A 12,108-nucleotide genomic window follows, 5' to 3' on the forward strand; every position below is an offset into this window, starting at 1 on the left:
CCACTCTACTCTCACTTCCTCTCTTCCATTTGTGGTTCTTTCCCTCCCTCTCTCTCTCTCCCTCCCCTACTCAGCTGAACCAGAGCTAGAGCCTAATACTGCATCAGTCCCATCCTGAAGCCTGACCCATCTCCTCCAAGTCCGAAAGCAGCGACAGAGGTGTGGGAACTGCAGCTGCAACCCTGCCGTAAGGTGTGAGGTCACAAATACGTGATTAGAATGTTCTGAACCGAACATTCTAACGCTGATGTCACAATCACTTTTTGCTAACTGAAAGCAGCGGAGTTCAAGAACACTGACTTAGAATTCTGAAAAGAACATTCTGAAAAGCATGCCCTTCGAAGGGTTAAGGCCACGGAACGCCACGCCAGCTGGCCTGAGAGAGAGGACACCTGGACTTTGATCAGCAACGGCAAAGGCACACCGTAACCGAGGAGAACAAAAACGTCTGGAACCGAAGGGCTACACTGGAGACAGGCACGGTAGACAGGTCGCCAACAGCTAAAAATTTCCATGACAGTTCCGGAAAATGACGCAGGGTGGGGAGGGGCAGGGGCGGGGTGGGGGGGGGGAGGGGGGGTAATAATATTTACTTTTTTGTGAGCGCTGACCCCTAAAAAGCAGCCGGACCAGCTTAACACACGCAGAGTCCCCGGGCTTTCAGGCCCGGCTGATGTCATGGAAATAAATAAATTCGGGGGACGCCGGCTCTCTCTCTCTCTCTCTCTCTCTCTCGCGCTGACAGGGGAGAGAGAGGGGGGGCGAGCGAGCAGCGCCCGTTCCGGAGGGTTCCGCGGCGAAGGCCCCGAGCGAGTCAGAGTCAGACCCCGATAATGGCGGTAATGGCGCTAATGGACGCGCCGCGTAGGAGAGGGGAGATTACCGGGGGCGACAGAGGCCGAGGGGGGGGGGGGCATCTGCGCAAACCCGCCGCCCGCGTAGCCGCCATCGCTCGCCCCCCCCCCCCCCCCCCCGTCCGATGACGAATCGCCCGTGTCCTGGAGACCGGGTCACGCCCGCACGCTGAGGGTGTTTGTGTTAGGAAACGGGGGGGGGGGGGTGGGAGGGGGGGGGTCGCAATCCGCCCACAGCCTGACGCTCGGATCAGAGAGAGGTCTCCTCCGCAAACAGGAAGCGGCGTCCAGACACGCTTATCGCCTTCGCGCTTCCTCCACGCTTAAAAAATAAACCACTCGGGAACGTCTCCGCTCCCGGGACGCTCCCCCGCGCGCCGGCGCTGCGTCGGCTCGATTTCTCCGATCCTCCCTGACCGTTAAAAAACGCGAATCCCGCGTCCTCCTTTCATACGCACCCCACGCCGAGACTCCTGCGGCGTTGAAGGAACAATCGACATCAAAAGATGACTGAAACAATGCCCTCGTCTAGATGATACGAGCAAGTCTTTTGTACGCGGGAAGAAAATTAATTAATGGTGGCGTCAGTTACGTTTAAAGAAACTTTCACTCAGACCGATTTGGACAGAAAAGGAAGTTGAAGGCAAAGAGGAAGTCTTTTAAGGGTCTACTCTCCCTGGTCCTTTTTGTACACGTGAGACATCGTCCCTGCTTACAGAAATAAATTTATAAATAAAAATACTTTTTAATACATGTGTTACAGCCACAGGAGCAGCCAGAACGTGCTCGGCGGAGCCAATTAGATGAAACGGAAAGAGGTTTCGGCTGCTGCTGGTGCAGGTAGAGGAAACTTCAGCGTCAAACCCCGACCGGCGAAACAGAACTAGCCCTCAAAAAAACTCCTGTAAAAACATCCCTGGAGGAGCCAGGAGAACGGGAGGGTCCCCCCCGGATAAGTTCCCCCCCCACCGGAAGAGCGGGGACAGGAAGGGGACAGGACAGTGGGCGGGGTGCGAATCGCTAAAAGGCTGGCCGCTTCGGAAAGTCTGCGCGGCTGCGTCACCGCATTAATTAGCGGCTAGCGTTAGCCGCTAACGCGCCGTCGCATTAATTAGCGGCTAGCGTTAGCCGCTAATGCGTCGTCGCATTAATTAGCGGCTAGCGTTAGCCGCTAACGCGTCGTCGCATTAATTAGCGGCTAGCGTCGCGGCGCGCTTGGCGAGGCTGCGAAAGTCAAGTGACGCTGTGTTTCTTTTTTTACATCTCGACTGCACACGCAGCGTTTCAAAAGAGAGGGCGAAATGAAGGACTGTCTGAGGGGGGAGAGAGCGTGGCATGCTGGGTAAAACCCTCACAATTAAAAGAGAGACTCATTTCCTGGCCGAATTATAAGAAGCCCTGATGGACAGCTGTCACAGACCTCATCGCCTCAATCGACGCCAGAGTCCGTCCGGCAAATCCGGTCCGATATACTTTTCTTTACACGCTGTGCTCTCGATATCCTTTTCTGGGAAAACGTGTTCCTCCTTTATTTGCCAAGCCGGTATGCCCGGTCATAACCACACCTGCCACCCCTGCTGCTTTCCTGCATCTGGCCAGTGAGATACCCCGAAGCTTAGCGCCACATCAAGCCCTTGCAGATTAGGCTAAAGCAATGACGGTGTGAACACTCAGGGAAAGGAGAAGCCTTCACGCAAGGGGAATTATAGGACTTTGGACGGCTATGAGCAAATGTTTCCAGGGCAACCAACAAACAGAATGAATGTAGGAATATTGCCACAGTCATAAAAAATGGCACAGCACTGAAGCCAAGAAACCAGGCAGGTGCATTATAAATAGTTATATATAAATTAACTTTTACAATAATTGTTATTAGTGTCATTTTGTTTCCGTTAGAGCAGTGTTCTCGGCCAGTCCGTGACAGAGCTGACCAGACCGGTGCGATCATCCACAGTAACCATGGCGCCCGCTGCCGCCACTCCTCCCCCTGCAGAGGCCTAGCCGAGCTGCAGAGCTCTGAGGTCAGGGCGTGACCGAACCCTCGCCCCTTCCCTGGGGGGGCGGGAAGGGCGGTCATCTGTCCCAGTCTGAGGGGGGGGGATACTTCAGCAAAGAGAGCAAGCCCCTAAATAGCAACCGATAGCCTCTAGATATGCCGTCCTTAACAACAACACCGCCAACCGCGAAGTGACTCCAACGGAGCTAATGAGCTAATCCGTCGGAGATAAACAGAGACAGCTTCCAGCTGGAAAAAGGGCGGGGTCAATCAAATCACCGGCGTCCAATGGGAGCCTGTTTCTGCCGTTACCCCGGGCGATCGTCGGCCATTAGCGGCCACCGAGCGCAGAGGGACGAGACGTTATCTCCCGGGGGAACCCCGCCGAGCTTTTCGGATCTTGCACTTCTTGTACGTCGCTTTGGATAAAAGCGTCTGCCAAATGAATGTAATGTAATGTAATGTAAAGCTTTTCAGATCTTGTCGGCTTCCATCCATAAGCCTCGGACTGGTGACAACCCCCCCTACCCCCCCCCCCCCATCCTCACCCCCACCCCGTTCAATTAAGTCAGGCGTCCGAACGTCGAGCGACGATGGCGCTCTGTTTTGAGGGCGGAGGGCGGAGTGTAGCACAGTGGGTAAGGAACTGGGTAAGGAAAGGTCGCAGGTTCGATTCCCGGGTAGGACACTGCCGTTGTACCCTTGAGCAAGGTACTTAACCTGCATTGCTTCAGTATATATCCAGCTGTATAAATGGATACAATGTAAAATGCTATGTAAAAAGTTGTGTAAGTCGCTCTGGATAAGAGCGTCTGCTAAATGCCTGTAATGTAATGTAATGTTTTTTTTTCCACTGGAAGCAATTATGGCTGAACATTGATGCTGGAGTTCGAACAACAACACCAGTCCGATCTTTCCAACTCTACGCTCTCTAGACATTCCGCTTTTTATTCTCTGAATACTCTGTTTTTTGTTTTGCACAGCTAAACGCTTACTGTTGAACCAACAGAGTTTGATTAGGAGTCCGGTAGGGACCAAAATCTATTAGTCGGAACTGATTTTACACTGGAGACTTTTCTGTGTGGTATAATGAGAGATTTTCGGCAGTGTAGTATAACGGGTAAGGAGTTGGTCTTGTAAAATAAAGGTCGCATGTTCGATTCCCTTGTAGGGCACTGCCGTTGTACCCTTGAGCAAGGTGCTTAACCTGCATCGCTTCGGAACATATATCCAGCAGCATAAATGGATGCTACGCTACGCGGAACAATTGTGTAAGTCGCTCTGGATAAGAGCGTCTGCTAAATGCCTGTAATGTAACGCGATGCTTCGCACAGCGCCAACGGCTAAATGTGAATATCGGAATGACTAACGATGCGCGAGCGTCCGCCGCCGCGGGAAATGAGCCGCGCGGCTGCTTAAGTCCACCCGCGGTCATCTGTCCGCCATTTCACGCATTTTTCCCCCTCAGAATTAGCGTTCCCTGCGATGCTGTGGGCTGCACGTTAACCTCATTCCAACGCGGATGCATTATGCAATCTTTAAACGTCAGCCCCGCAGTTAAAAAGACTACTATGGGGAAAGCCTATTTTTCATTTTATTTTTTATCTTTTTTTGCCACTTTTCGCTCCTATGGTTTTGAACAGTAAAATCGAACTTTGAGTCAAAAATCCAGGTGCCCGTGTTCCAGAACCTTCTGTTTATCTACGCACCAATAGCGCGCTGGACCTTACAACAGCAACGATAACAAAATAAGAGACTGGAACAAGTCTCGGGCAGACGTCCTTCTGCGGTGCAGTTGGTTTAAATGATTTACAAGCGCCTGCATCTCAAAAACGGCAGCACGTCTTTCTGTCGATTTCTCCCAGATCGATTCCGGCGACGCTCTGTGGGTCTGAAGCCGCTTGATTTAATTTTAAGCGTTATTTTTTTCCGCTTGATTCTGTCACCCGGGGCAACACACACTCCATGGGATAGTTCAGCAGGCTGCTACTGAAAATATCTACATAAGTTTTCTGTCGTCGCACCTCAGTTCCTCAAGTCCTGCGCTTCTCTCCGTCCTTCGTTATTGCAGTAGGGGATGGGAGAGAGTGAACTCTCATCCCCCTCCCCCCTCCCCCCCCCCCCCCTCTTCCCAAGGGTTCAGGGTGAATTGCAACCCCTTTTTGTCTTTGTACGTATTCAGGATAAAACCGCTGCAGAAGTCCCAATTGTGTGACTTCCCACTGCACTCTCGCAAAAAAGTGTTTGCAGAATTTCAGTAAGCTAGTCTCTCTCTCTCACTCTCTCTCTCTTTCATGGAAAGGTTGTTGGCAGAGATAATTAAGTTGCTAGCGGCGCAGGTGAGGCAGGGAGACCGCGATAAAACGCGCTGTAATGGTGGACATTCAGTGTTTGAACACAGCTGGGAAATCAGCACGTCAAATGAACTGAGAGCTAGCTAGTACTTAGCCGACAAGAGAGCTAGCCATCGCTGACACGGTATGTCACCAAGCAAGCCGTCAGACTTCAATGTCTTTGGACCACATCAACCCACCTACCACGGAACACACTAACGAGCAAAAGCCCGGTTGGTTTTTAACAGCTTTTAAATGTGAGTTTATGTGAGAATATCCGAGGGGGGGGGGGGGGGGGTTACGTATATATATCTTACTTACTGTACAATAGGTTTCAAAAGTCTGTATGCATTTGCTAAGAGGAATATACACAATTTCAGGGAAGATAATTGGACACGTCCTGTCACATTTAACTAACAACCCATTCAGCCCAGAAGTAAAAAAGGCGAAGATTCTCCAAACACTGGATCAAACAAGCAGGTTAAAAAGCAATAAACATTTAAAAATGCAGATACTTGCCTCAAGACAACAAGTGGTGTTGGTGCTTAGCTTAATGTTATTGTGTTAAGGTAAGCTACTTATTTCCTTGAGCAGTAAAATAGATTTTTTATTAAAATAAACTCTTATTGTGGTCTACATAGCAATTCCACACCTCCTTCCAATCAATTGCTTCGAAGTCTCCAATTTTGATGGGGCGAAATGGAAGAGGGTCAATTGGGAGAAAGTTGAGTGACAGGATACATGGAATAGAATGAAATGCTGGCAGTTTGAAGTTTTGATTTAATGGGTTCTAAAAATGTATTCATTTTTTCTGATTTCTTGGGGAAACTGGCTGAAATTTTGGAGCTCTTTCTACCAGATGGAATTGTAGCACGCGGACAAATTGCTCTGTATAATACCACACGTGCCAATTACCTGCACAGCATCCACAGCTAGACCACCACCACCCCCATTTGCAAAGGTTAATCTAATATTTGAAGGCCAAAACACAGCCGACTCGATTGAAGTGTTTTCGGCACTGAACGTGCATCAATAATGAAATCAGTCTGAATTCAGAAATGAACACGCGGAAAATATGCGCGGCTCTATAATTATGCGCGGGGACGCGGGCGTAGGTATCCGGGTGATTGCAGACGGAAACGTTCGGCGCGGGGCAGCCCATCACTCAAAACAGCGCAGAAAATGCCAAATTAAAAATGTCAGATCTCGCGCTGCGACCAGGAGTCCGCGGAATAAATCGAAGGTTGAAGAAAATGAAGGCTCGCGCGTCGGAGATTTCGCTCTCGCCTCAAGATTTAGAGAGGTGAAGCCAGGGGTCCCGCGTGAATAACTTTCGGTTGTTCTGTAGTTCTACAAGCTCTCCAGCTTTCAGTTCAGGCAAAAGGCAAGATCTTTTAGCCCTGCTAACAGGAAGTCGGTTCTGCCTGCCTCTCCCCGCGTCTCGGTAACTCGGGAACTGGTGCTTATTACCGGCGGCCACTGTGAGCTTTCAGACCGGGGAAACAAATCTGTGCGGTAGTTGCCTCTGTACTCCCGAAAACCGCTCTGCGAAATGTCAGTGCTCGACTTTTTTTGTGCCTTTCCTCCCCCCTTTTTTCTTTAGCACGGTGCTTTATGTCTTCTATAGATTCACAGTATAATGAAGGTGTCCCTTTCTTACATGGTAATAAGCCACGGCCTGTTAAATTCACACTCTGCAGTTCTGTTAATTAGAAGAGAATTTTATGCATCTGCCGCTGTTTAAAAAAAAAAACGAATATCACTTCACTTTAAGGCTGAAACCACAAAAAGGAGGAAAATAAGCTTTCCCTTCAGATAATTTCTTTGAAGGTTCCGTCATATGAGTCATCTAGTTTTGATCAGAAAGACACGCGGATCCATTTTTCTTTTAAAAACCACAAGATTGACGTATTTATACGGAAGAGCTAAAACTGGCGAAAAACAAGAAAGATAGAAATCCATTACTCCGATTGTTCCATTTCTAAAGCTGACCTGGACATGTCTGTCTCATTTAACATTGTACTGTCACAGATTTATTATCCTTTATTTTGTGTTCCCCATAAGCTCTCCAATACTGATATTTCTGTACATGCTTCTGCCAAGGATATTTAAAAAGGCTTATACAGACATAGGCAGATAAAAATAGTAAAATATTAATGCAAATGACGAGGGTTCGCTCTTATCGTACTTGCCTTTGGATAAAAGCATCTGCCAAATGTAATGTAATGGGTGCATTCCAATCGCTTTCTAAAATGTATTTATTTATTTATTTATTTATTTTACTGCCTTGCTTCCGTTCCTTCTAGGAGCATTTTAACGGGTCGGAATTTCCTTGAAAATGGCGGACTTCCAGGTAAGGCAAGGACCGAGGAGACAAGGGCGGATAAAATAAGCGATTAGATTGATTCCCCCCCCCCCACCCCCCCCCCCCCTCCCCCGTCCCTTATTCACAAAGCGTCTCAGAACAGGTGTGCTGATCTCAGATCAGCTCTTCCATGGCCCCTAGCCTAACCTTATCCGTAATGAGATACAAGGGAAACTGATTCTAGATGAGCACTTATACCCTGATTTCTTTGTGAATATGGAGTCAGGTGGGTAAATAAATGAGAGAGCTGTCATATGTTGTGCTTCCATGACCTCAGAGAGCCCGTGTTTCTCACCATGTGTAATTAAGTTACGGCTAGGCCTGACTGTGCCTGGTGCTATATAATTGACCCGTGAGACTCCAGGCCAGTCCTGACAGGGGCGATTTGGATTCGGTCCGAGCCGTTAAGCGCATCAGGAAGAACAGTGGCTCCCGACCCTGTTTATGGAGACCGGCCATCTTGTAGGTTTACCTCTCGGCCCTAATTTGGCACCACTGATTCGACCAATTAGCAGCTCGGCGAGATCTGTAGCTGTTGAGTGAGGTGTGGCTTTGTTAGGGTCGGAGCGAAAACCTAGGGGACGGTAGATCTCCAGGAACAGGGTTAGGGAACCCTGCTCTAGCTGTTGAATGAGGCGTGGCTTTGTTAGGGTTGAAGTGAAAACCTACAGGACAGTAGATCTCCAGGAGCAGGGTTGGGCAGCCCTGCTCTAGCTGTTGAATGAGGTGTGGCTTTGTTAGGGTTGAAGTGAAAACCTACAGGACGGTAGATCTCCAGGAACAGGGTTGGGAACCGCGGACGTAAAACGAGCATATTAATCATCTTAAACGCGCTTAAATACAGGAAACGCTGTTATTGGGGTCTCACGGTGAAGTCAGACTTCAGGAACCCAACAGGAAGTGAAGCTGTCATGTGCTGTCAGTCAGCAACCAGCGAAAGCCAATAAAACGACTGAGCCCTCAAAGGAAGAGCCAGCGAAGCGTTCAATGTGCACGATAACTCCACCCATTTTCGAAGGTTCACGAAGCCCCCCCCAACCCCCCCCCCCCCAGGGCTGTGGAGGCTCATTAAATTTGGGAGGAAAGGCTTCTCGCAGAAAAAAAAAAAAAGATTGACAGGTCGCCCCGACACCCCTCCCGGGGCAGAGAACACCGCGATCTCTCCGCACGACGCCGTGAAAGGGCAGCGGAGAGAGAGAGGGCCTCCGCGCCCGGAGAATTTACAGCCCATTAAAAAAAAAAACTCCGTCTCCCATCATGCCCCGACACGCAAGCGCGGCAGGGGGACGATAAATTCGCCGTCCGTCGCCGGCGGGGCCCGGACCTCCCGGCTTTCGATTTAGACGCGCGGGTCTCGCGTCGACCCCCCCCACCCCCCACCGCCCCCCCGCACCACCCCCCTTCCGTGCAAGAGGGCCAAGCGGCCCTGATTTCATATTAGTTTCAACATCTGGCTCGGTCGGCGCGGTAATGAAACGCAGGTCTCTCTCTCTCTCTCCCCCGCACGCTGAAGTGCGTGGCGCCCCGGAGAGAGAGGAGAGGGCAGAGCGCTCGAAGCTCGCTGGCGGTGTTCGCGGGAGGCCCGGCAGGGGCGTTCGACAGGACCGCACGCGAACACCGCCTCGCGTTGGCGCGACCTCGCAAGGGCCTCTCCTCCTCCGCGCGGCGCACGGGGCGGCGTGTGCGACGCCGACTCGGGCGCGGTAAAGCAAGCGCGAAACGCGTTGCGGGTGGCGAAGGTCGAGGTCGAGCGTGTGCGGAAGCGGGACGGACAGACGAAAACGGCATCAGACGACGTCAGCCACCGAGGAGCGGCTCGTCCGTTCAGGTCCGCTCCCACACGGAGAGCGCCGTTCCCATGAGGCGTGCAACCCGGCGACGCGTTCGGGGGGGGAGGGAGCGGAGGGACTCCGAAAAAAAGGCCGACCGATGACTCTTCGCCCGCCGCCTCTCTCTCTCTCCCTCCGCTCCGCAATCTGGCGCCCGCCCACGGAGCGCTCTCCAAACCCTTCTCTCTCTCTCTCTCTCTCTCTCTCGCCGCGGCGAGGGCGGGCGGGGTGGGGCTGCGGACCCAGAACCCGGCCGCCGATCCCGCCGCGGACGAACCCGCCGCGAGGAGGAAGAGGAAGAGCGCTCGGAGCGGCGATCGCACGCCCTGCTAGCCCGAACGCCAATTAGACCAGAGCGCCGTTATAAAACGCCAGCTCCCGTCACCTCTTAGCAACTAAAGTGCGCACGTTCTGCTGCTGAAGCCAGAGCGGTGGCCTGGCACGCCGCGCAAGCAATCCCCGGAGAGAAAGCGACGGGGGATTGATATGAGCGGAACGACTGACCGACGCGATGAAACCGCTGAGATAGCGACAGTTGACGGAAACTGACGCTAATTACACATTAATTGAGCGTTTGAAATGGGAATTTTGCTCAACTGGCTGGCAACTCAAGCTGTGGACCGGCTTGCTGTGCAAGCGACCCTCGGAGAGAAAAAGACGGGGGGATTGATGCAAGCGCAAACCTTAAGATAGAGAGGCCTGAACTTGACAACTGGAACCCAAGGAGGGAGAATTGATGCGGCTTTGTGGCAGCCATAACGTTATCTTGGGCCTTAGAGAAGGCCCAGACGCTCCTCGTCAGCAGACATGCACCCTTCCGAGTGTGAAGCTGAGAGAGCGAGAGGAGGTAACTGGGCCAATCGGAGGGCAGAGTGTTATTCACACTGCCTTTTAGTCTCCCTATAGCAGTAGGAGCCAGATTGCAAAAAAAAAAAAAAAAAAAGACCAACAGTGATATTCTTATTGGCTATCATTGCTGGTCTTTCTAGGCAGTAACGACACCGACACAGTAGAAGAAGGACGGGTGAGATTCCCGGCAAAAGCCCGTGGAGTGATTGCACACCTTCTGGTCTTATCGTCGTTTCCATGGCGAATCTCGCGCTGCCGCTCGTTAGAATAGGAACGCAGCAGCCCGCGGCAGCGCTGACAAGGACATCATCTCTCCTGGACTTTCCCCCTGGCGGACTCAGACAGAGGTTTCCCGCGGCGGCGATGGGGACTTCCAGATAATTCACGTGATCTATCGATAGAGCAGTGCGGCATTCCACCCATTCTATCGCCCCTCCTTATTCTAGACGGACTTTAACCAATTTGTAAGAGAACAAATGTAGCCAAGTAGGTCCGTTTTTGCTGATAGGTATGTTTCAGCTAGTGGACTTCACCCTATTATTCGTTTTTTTGTTTTTTATTTTATTTTTAAATAACCTGATTCAAGAGGGTTCCATTCTGGTGATGCTCGTGCTACTGACATTATAGGCCTACATTCAAACTCTTCGTGAATATTCGTAATGAGCCGTGAAATCGCAACCCTTTGAAATTAGACAATTGCATAGAGAGCAAATTCGAGGGGTAAAATAAATAAAACAGATAAATAAAACCGATGATCTGGTTACAATAGCGCATCTGACTGCGCCTCAGCTCCTCCCGGAAAAAGGGCTGAGCGCCGGGGGCGATGCGGCGCGGTGTCCACATTTACGTGGGTTTGATCTCAGCGGCTGCGCCTCGCTGTCGATTCACTCACTGCGCGCGCTCGGTGCCCTGAGTGGCAAGTTATGCAACGATGAGTGTAGGCAGCCGCGGGGGTAGGCGTCCCCTGGAAATATATGCGCAACCTGCATCATACAGTATGCCGCCTCGAACGAGCTCCCACGGTAGCTGCGGGGTGCATTCATTTCAATACAACGGAGACTTTCGACCCAAGACACTTCAGCTTTCCATACGTGTGGATAATTTGCATAACTAGAGTGACCGAGGCGGTGAATCCTCGATATAACCATTTCTGCCACTGGAATAATGACAGTTGACAGAAACTGAAACTAATTACACATCAAATAAGCATTTATATAGATCCTTTATTTAACCAGGTAAAAGTCTCCTTGAGATTAAAATCTCTTTTTCAAGAGTGACCTGGCCAAGAAAGCAGCATGAACATTGTTACAACAATAACGCAAGAATACAAACAAATACAACTGTCATACAATACAAATAAGTGAACACAATATCCAGTTATTTGAAATGGAAACTGGCTGAACTGACTGGCAACAGATGACTAATAACAAACCACTAATGTTTTGAGCATAAATGTGACATGTATGAACAGGCCTACCCCAATATATTGAAACGAACAAAAACAAAATAAACAATTAGATAGGGTACATGTCACTTTGTCGCAAATTATCGTCTGAGGAAAATCAGCCCTTTGAAATGTTTTAGAGATAGGGGTCAAAACGGCCACTCGGTTAATGAAAATCTCACACGTAACCGTGGATATGAAAATCAAACAAAACAGGTAACTAACCAATGTTAACATTACGCAGAAGTCAAGTGACTGTGTTCTTCTTAACTCACAAAAACACGTTGTTATGGTCATTTTTATGTATTGTCACAAATAAAGCATGACACAATAAGCCTATGCTTGTAGGCTGTTCATTTGATGTCTTTTATCACTTGACCTTAAACTAATGTTGGCGGCTACACAGGCTACCGTGACGAACATTTAGATTAAACAGAT

The sequence above is a fragment of the Anguilla anguilla genome, chromosome 19 (assembly GCF_013347855.1).
Source record: "Anguilla anguilla isolate fAngAng1 chromosome 19, fAngAng1.pri, whole genome shotgun sequence".
NCBI classification, from domain to species: domain Eukaryota; kingdom Metazoa; phylum Chordata; class Actinopteri; order Anguilliformes; family Anguillidae; genus Anguilla; species Anguilla anguilla.